The following is a 7906-nucleotide window of genomic DNA, read 5'->3' on the forward strand; positions in this document are numbered from 1 at the left end:
TTTTTCAGACCTTTTCATGCTCACCTCATTTGACACCTTTTGAAGCTCTTCATGTTTTTCTCATCTTTTGAAGCTCTTCATATTTTTCACAACTTTTCAGGCTCTTTATGATATTCAACAGCGCTTCATGCTCCTCCTGTTTTTCAGACCGTTTCATGCTCCTCATAATTTTGACACCTTTTGATGCTTTCATATTTTTAACACCTTTTCAGGCTCTTCATCTTTTTCAACACCACTTCATGCTCCTCCTTTTTTGCAGACCGTTTCATGCTACTCATACTTTTAACACCTTTTGAAGCTCTTCATATTTCTCACACCTTTTCAGGCTCTTCATGTTTTTCAACAACGCTTCATGCTCCTCCGATTTTTCAGACCGTTTCATGCTCCTCATATTTTTGACACCTTTTGAAGCTCTTCATATTTTTCACCCCTTTTCAGGCTCTTCATGTTTTTGAACACCGCTTCATGCTTCTCCTATTGTTCAGACCGTTTCATGCTCCTCATATTTTTGACACCTTTTGAAGCTCTTCATATTTTTCACTACTTTTCAGGCTCTTCATGTTTTTCAACACCGCTTCATGCACGTCCTATTTTTCAGACCGTTTCATGCTCATCTCATTTTTGACACCTTTGAAGGTTTTCATATTTTTCACAACTTTTCAGGCTCTTCATGTTTTTGAACACCGCTTCATGCTAATCCTATTTTTCAAACCATATCATGCTCCTCATATTTTTCAAACCTTTTGAAGCTCTTCATATATTTCACACCTTTTCAGGCTCTTCATGTTTTTCAACACCACTTCATGCTCCTTCTCTTTTTCAGAGAGTTTTATGCTCCTCATGTATTTCACACCTTTTGAAGCTCTTCATATTTTTCACACCTTTTCAGGCTCTTCATGTTTTTCAACACCGCTTCATGCTCCTCCAATTTTTCAGACCATTTCATGCTCCTCATATTTTTGACACCGTTTGAAGCTCTTCATATTTTTCACACATTTTCAGACTCTTCATGTTTTTCAACACCGCTTCATGCTCCTCCGATTTTTCAGACAGTTTCATGCTCCTCATATTTTTCACACCTTTTGAAGCCTTTCATATTTTTCACAACTTTTCAGGCTCTTCATGTTTTTGAACACAGCTTCATGCTCCTCCTATTTTTCAGACCGTATCATGCTCCTCATATTTTTCACACCTTTTGAAGCTCTTCATATTTTTCACACGTTTTCAGTCTATTCATGTTTTTGAACACCATTTCAGGCTCCTCCTATTTTTCAGAGAGTTTCATGCTCCTCATGTATTTCACACCTTTGAAAGCTCTTCATATTTTTCAAAGATTTTGAAGCTCTTCATATTTTTCACTACTTTTCAGGCTCTTCATGTTTTTCAACACCGCTTCATGCACGTCCTATTTTTCAGACCGTTTCATGCTCATCTCATTTTTGACACCTTTGAAGGCTTTCATATTTTTCACAACTTTTCAGGCTCTTCATGTTTTTGAACACCGCTTCAGCTTCTCCTATTGTTCAGACCGTTTCATGCTCCTCATATTTTTGACACCTTTTGAAGCTCTTCATATTTTTCACTACTTTTCAGGCTCTTCATGTTTTTCAACACCGCTTCATGCACGTCCTATTTTTCAGACCGTTTCATGCTCATCTCATTTTTGACACCTTTGAAGGTTTTCATATTTTTCACAACTTTTCAGGCTCTTCATGTTTTTGAACACCGCTTCATGCTAATCCTATTTTTCAAACCATATCATGCTCCTCATATTTTCAAACCTTTTGAAGCTCTTCATATATTTCACACCTTTTCAGGCTCTTCATGTTTTTGAACACCACTTCATGCTCCTTCTCTTTTTCAGAGAGTTTTATGCTCCTCATGTATTTCACACCTTTTGAAGCTCTTCATATTTTTCACACCTTTTCAGGCTCTTCATGTTTTTCAACACCGCTTCATGCTGCTCATATTTTTCAGACCGTTTCATGCTCCTCATATTTTTGACACCTTTTGAAGCTCTTCATTTTTTTCACACCTTTTAAGGCTCTTCATGTTTTTCAACACCGCTTCATGCTCCTCCAATTTTTCAGACCATTTCATGCTCCTCATATTTCTGACACCGTTTGAAGCTCTTCATATTTTTCACACATTTTCAGGCTCTTCATGTTTTTCAACACCGCTTCATGCTCCTCCGATTTTTCAGACAGTTTCATGCTCCTCATATTTTTCACACCTTTTGAAGCTCTTCATGTTTTTGAACACTGCTTCATGCTCCTGGTATTTTTCAGATCGTTTCATGCTCCTCATATTTTTGACACTTTTTGAGCTCTTCATATTTTTCAAACCTTTTCAGGCTCTTCATGTTTTCGAACTCTGCTTCATGCTCCTCCACTTTTTCACACCATTTCATGATCCTCATGTATTTCACAACTTTGAACCTCTTAATATTTTTCACACCTTTTCATGCTCTTCAAGTTTTTCAACATCACTTCATGCTCCTACTTTTTTGCAGACCGTTTCATTCTCCTCAAATTTTTGACACCTTTTGAAGCTCTTCATATTTCTCACACCTTTTCAGGCTCTTCATGTCTTTCAACACCGCTTCATGCTCCTCCTATTTTTCAGACGGGTTCATGCTCATCTCATTTTTGACACCTTTTGAAGCTTTTCATATTTTTCACACCTTTTCAGGCTCTTCATGTTTTTGAACACAGGTTGATGCTCCTCCTATTTTTCAGAACGTTTCATGCTCCTCATAATTTTGACACCTTTTGTAGCTCTTCATATTTTTCACATCTTTTCAGGCTCTTCATGTTTTTCAACACCGTTTCATGATCCTCCTATTTTTCAGACCGTTTCATGCTCATCTCATTTTTGACACCTTTTGAAGGTCTTCATATTTTTCACACCTTTTCAAGCTCTTCATATTTTTAAACACCACTTCATGCTTCTCCTATTTTTCAGCCCATTTCATGCTCCTCATGTATTTCACACCTTTTGAAGCTCTTCATATTTTTCACAGCTTTTCAGGCTCTTCATGTTTTTCCACAGCACTTCATGCTTCTCTTATTTTTCAGCCCGTTTCATGCTCCTCATGTATTTCAAATCTTTTGAAGCTCTTCATATTTTTCACACCTTTTCATGCTCTTCATGTTTCTGCAAACCGCTTCATGCTCCTCCTATTTTTCAGACCGTTTCATTCTCCTCATATATTTCACACCTTTTGAAGCTCTTCATATTTTTCACAACTTTTCAGGCTCTTTATGATATTCAACAGCGCTTCATGCTCCTCCTATTTTTCAGACCGTTTCATGCTCCTCATAATTTTGACACCTTTTGATGCTTTCATATTTTTAACACCTTTTAAGGCTCTTCATCTTTTTCAACACCACTTCATGCTCCTCCTTTTTGGCAGACCGTTTCATGCTACTCATAATTTTAACACCTTTTGAAGCTCTTCATATTTCTCACACCTTTTCAGGCTCTTCATGTTTTTCAACAACGCTTCATGCTCCTCCGATTTTTCAGACCGTTTCATGCTCCTCATATTTTTGACACCTTTTGAAGCTCTTCATATTTTTCACTACTTTTCAGGCTCTTCATGTTTTTCAACACTGCTTCATGCACGTCCTATTTTTCAGGCCGTTTCATGCTCATCTCATTTTTGACACCTTTTGAAGGTTTTCATATTTTTCACAACTTTTCAGGCTCTTCATGTTTTTGAACACCGCTTCATGCTAATCCTATTTTTCAACCCATATCATGCTCCTCATATATTTCACACCTTTTGAAGCTCTTCCTATATTTCACACCTTTTCATGCTCTTCATGTTTTTGAACACCACTTCATGCTCCTTCTCTTTTTCAGAAAGTTTTATGCTCCTCATGTATTTCACACCTTTTGAAGCTCTTCATATTTTTCACACCTTTTCAGGCTCTTCATGTTTTTCAACACCGTTTCATGCTGCTCATATTTTTCAGACCGTTTCATGCTCCTCATATTTTTGACACCTTTTGAAGCTCTTCATTTTTTTCACACCTTTTAAGGCTCTTCATGTTTTTCAACACCGCTTCATGCTCCTCCAATTTTTCAGACCATTTCATGCTCCTCATATTTTTGACACCTTTTGAAGCTCTTCATATTTTTCACACATTTTCAGGCTCTTCATGTTTTTCAACACCGCTTCATGCTCCTCCGATTTTTCAGACCGTTTCATGCTCCTCATATTTTTCACACCTTTTGAAGCCTTTCATATTTTTCACAACTTTTCAGGCTCTTCATGTTTTTGAACACAGCTTCATGCTCCTCCTATTTTTCAGACCGTATCATGCTCCTCATATTTTTCACACCTTTTGAAGCTCTTCATATTTTTCACACGTTTTCAGTCTATTCATGTTTTTGAACACCATTTCAGGCTCCTCCTATTTTTCAGAGAGTTTCATGCTCCTCATGTATTTCACACCTTTGAAAGCTCTTCATATTTTTCAAAGATTTTGAAGCTCTTCATATTTTTCACACCTTTTCAGGCTCTTCATGTTTTTCAACACCGTTTCATGCTCCTCCTATTTTTCAAAACGTTTCATGTTCCTCATAATTTTGACAGCTTTTGAAGATCTTCATAATTTTCACACATTTTCAGGCTCTTCATGTGTTTGAACACCGCTTTATGTTCCTCATATATTTCAGACCGTTTCATGCTCCTCATATTTTTGACACCTTTTGAAGCTCTCATATTTTTCATACCTTTTGAAGCTCTTCATGTTTTTGAACACTGCTTCATGCTCCTCGTATTTTTCAGATCGTTTCATGCTCCTCATATTTTTGACACTTTTTGAGCTCTTCATATTTTTCAAACCTTTTCAGGCTCTTCATGTTTACGAACTCTGCTTCATGCTCCTCCACTTTTTCACACCGTTTCATGATCCTCATGTATTTCACAACTTTGAACCTCTTAATATTTTTCACACCTTTTCATGCTCTTCAAGTTTTTCAACATCACTTCATGCTCCTACTTTTTTGCAGACCGTTTCATGCTCCTCATATTTTTGACACCTTTTAAAGCTCTTCATATTTCTCACACCTTTTCAGGCTCTTCATGTCTTTCAACACCGCTTCATGCTCCTCCTATTTTTCAGACGGGTTCATGCTCATCTCATTTTGACACCTTTTGAAGCTTTTCATATTTTTCACACCTTTTCAGGCTCTTCATGTTTTTGAACACAGGTTGAGGCTCCTCCTATTTTTCAGAACGTTTCATGCTCCTCATAATTTTGACACCTTTTGTAGCTCTTCATATTTTTCACATCTTTTCAGGCTCTTCATGTTTTTCAACACCGTTTCATGATCCTCCTATTTTTCAGACCGTTTCATGCTCATCTCATTTTTGACACCTTTTGAAGGTCTTCATATTTTTGACACCTTTTCAAGCTCTTCATATTTTTAAACACCACTTCATGCTTCTCCTATTTTTCAGCCCATTTCATGCTCCTCATGTATTTCACACCTTTTGAAGCTCTTCATATTTTTAACAGCTTTTCAGGCTCTTCATGTTTTTGAACACTGCTTCATGCTCCTCGTATTTTTCAGATCATTTCATGCTCCTCATATTTTTGACACTTTTTGAGCTCTTCATATTTTTCACACCTTTTCAGGATCTTCATGTTTTTGAACACCGCTTCATGATCCTCCTGATTTTCAGACCGTTTCATGCCCTTCATATTTTTGAAACATTTTGAAGCTCTTCATATTTTTCACACCTTTTCAGGCTCTTCATGTTTTTCAACTCCGTTCATGCTCCTCCTATTTTTCAGACCGTTTCATGCTCATCTCATTTTTGTCACCTTTGAAGCTCTTCATGTTTTTCACACCTTTTGAAGCCCTTCATATTTTTCACACGTTTTCAGGCTCTTCATGTTTTTCAAAACCGTTTCATGCTGCTTCTATTTTTCAGACCGTTTCATGCTCCTCATATTTTTCACACATTTTGAAGCTCTTCATATTTTTCACACCCTTTTAAGATCTTCATGTTTTTGAACACAGCTTCATGCTCCTCCTATTTTTCAGACCGTTTCATGCTCCTCATATTTTTGACACCTTTTGAAGCTCTTCAGATATTTCACACCTTTCCAGGCTCTTCATTTTTTTAACACCACTTCATGCTCCTCCTATTTTTCAGATAGTTTCATGCTCATCTCATTTTAACACCTTTTGAAGCTCTTCATATTTTTGACAAATTTTGAAGGTCTTCATATTTTTCACACGTTTTCAGGCTCTTCATGATTTTCAACACCGCTTCATGCTCCTCCTATTTTTCAGACCTTTTCATGCTCATCTCTTTTTTGACACCTTTTGAAGCTCTTCAGATTTTTCACACCTTTTGAAGCTCTTCATATTTTTCACATTTATGAATCTCTTCATATTTTCCACACGTTTTCAGACAATTCATATTTTTCAACATCGCTTCATGCTCCTCCTATTTTTCAGACCGTTTCATTCTCCTCATATTTTTGACACCTTTTGAAGCTCTTCATATATTTCACACTTTTTCAGACTTTTCCTTTTTTTCAACACGACTTCATGCTCCTCCTATTTTTCAGACCGTTTCATGCTCATCTCATTTTGACACCTTTTGAAGCTCTTCATGTTTTTCTCATCTCTTGAAGCTCTTCATATTTTTCACAACTTTTCAGGCTCTTCATGATATTCAACAGCGCTTCATGCTCCTCCTATTTTTCAGACCGTTTCATGCTCCTCATAATTTTGACACCTTTTGATGCTTTCATATTTTTAACACCTTTTCAGGCTCTTCATCTCTTTCAACACCACTTCATGCTCCTCCTTTTTTGCAGACCGTTTCATGCTACTCATACTTTTAACACCTTTTGAAGCTCTTCATATTTCTCACACCTTTTCAGGCTCTTCATGTTTTTCAACAACGCTTCATGCTCCTCCGATTTTTCAGACCGTTTCATGCTCCTCATATTTTTGACACCTTTTGAAGCTCTTCATATTTTTCACCCCTTTTCAGGCTCTTCATGTTTTTGAACACCGCTTCATGCTTCTCCTATTGTTCAGACCGTTTCATGCTCCTCATATTTTTGACACCTTTTGCAGCTCTTTATATTTTTCACACTATTTCAGGCTCTTCATGATTTTCAACACCGTTTCATGTTATTCCTGTTTTTCAGACCGTTTAAGGCTCATCTCATTTTTGACACCTTTTAAAGCTCTTCATATTTTTCACACATTTTCTGGCTCTTCATGTTTTTGAACACCGCTTCATGATCCTCCTGATTTTCAGACCGTTTCATGCTCTTCATATTTTTGAAACATTTTGAAGCTCTTCATATTTTTCACACCTTTTCAGGCTCTTCATGTTTTTCACCACCACTTCATTCTCCTCCTATTTTTCAGACCGTTTCATGCTCATCTCATTTTTGTCACCTTTGAAGCTCTTTATATTTTTCACACCTTTTGAAGCTCTTCATATTTTTCACACGTTTTCAGGCTCTTCATAGTTTTCAACACCGTTTCATGCTGCTTCTATTTTTCAGATCGTTTATGCTCCTCATATTTTTGACACCTTTAGAAGCTCTTCATATTTTTCAAACCTTTTCAGGTTCTTCATGTTTTTGATCACCGTTTCATGCTCCTCCTATTTTTCAGACCGTTTCATGCTCCTCATATTTTTGACACATTTTGAAGCTGTTCATATTTTTCACACCTTTTCAGGCTCTTCATGTTTTTGAACACCGCTTCATGATCCTCCTATTTTTCAGACCGTTTCATGCTCCTCATATTTTTGACACTTTTTGAGCTCTTCATATTTTTCACACCTTTTCAGGCTCTTCATGTTTTTGAACACCGCTTCATGCTACTCCTATTTTTCAGATCGTTTATGCTCCTC

Source organism: Dama dama, unplaced genomic scaffold, assembly GCF_033118175.1.
Source record: "Dama dama isolate Ldn47 unplaced genomic scaffold, ASM3311817v1 ptg000088l, whole genome shotgun sequence".
NCBI lineage: Eukaryota > Metazoa > Chordata > Mammalia > Artiodactyla > Cervidae > Dama > Dama dama.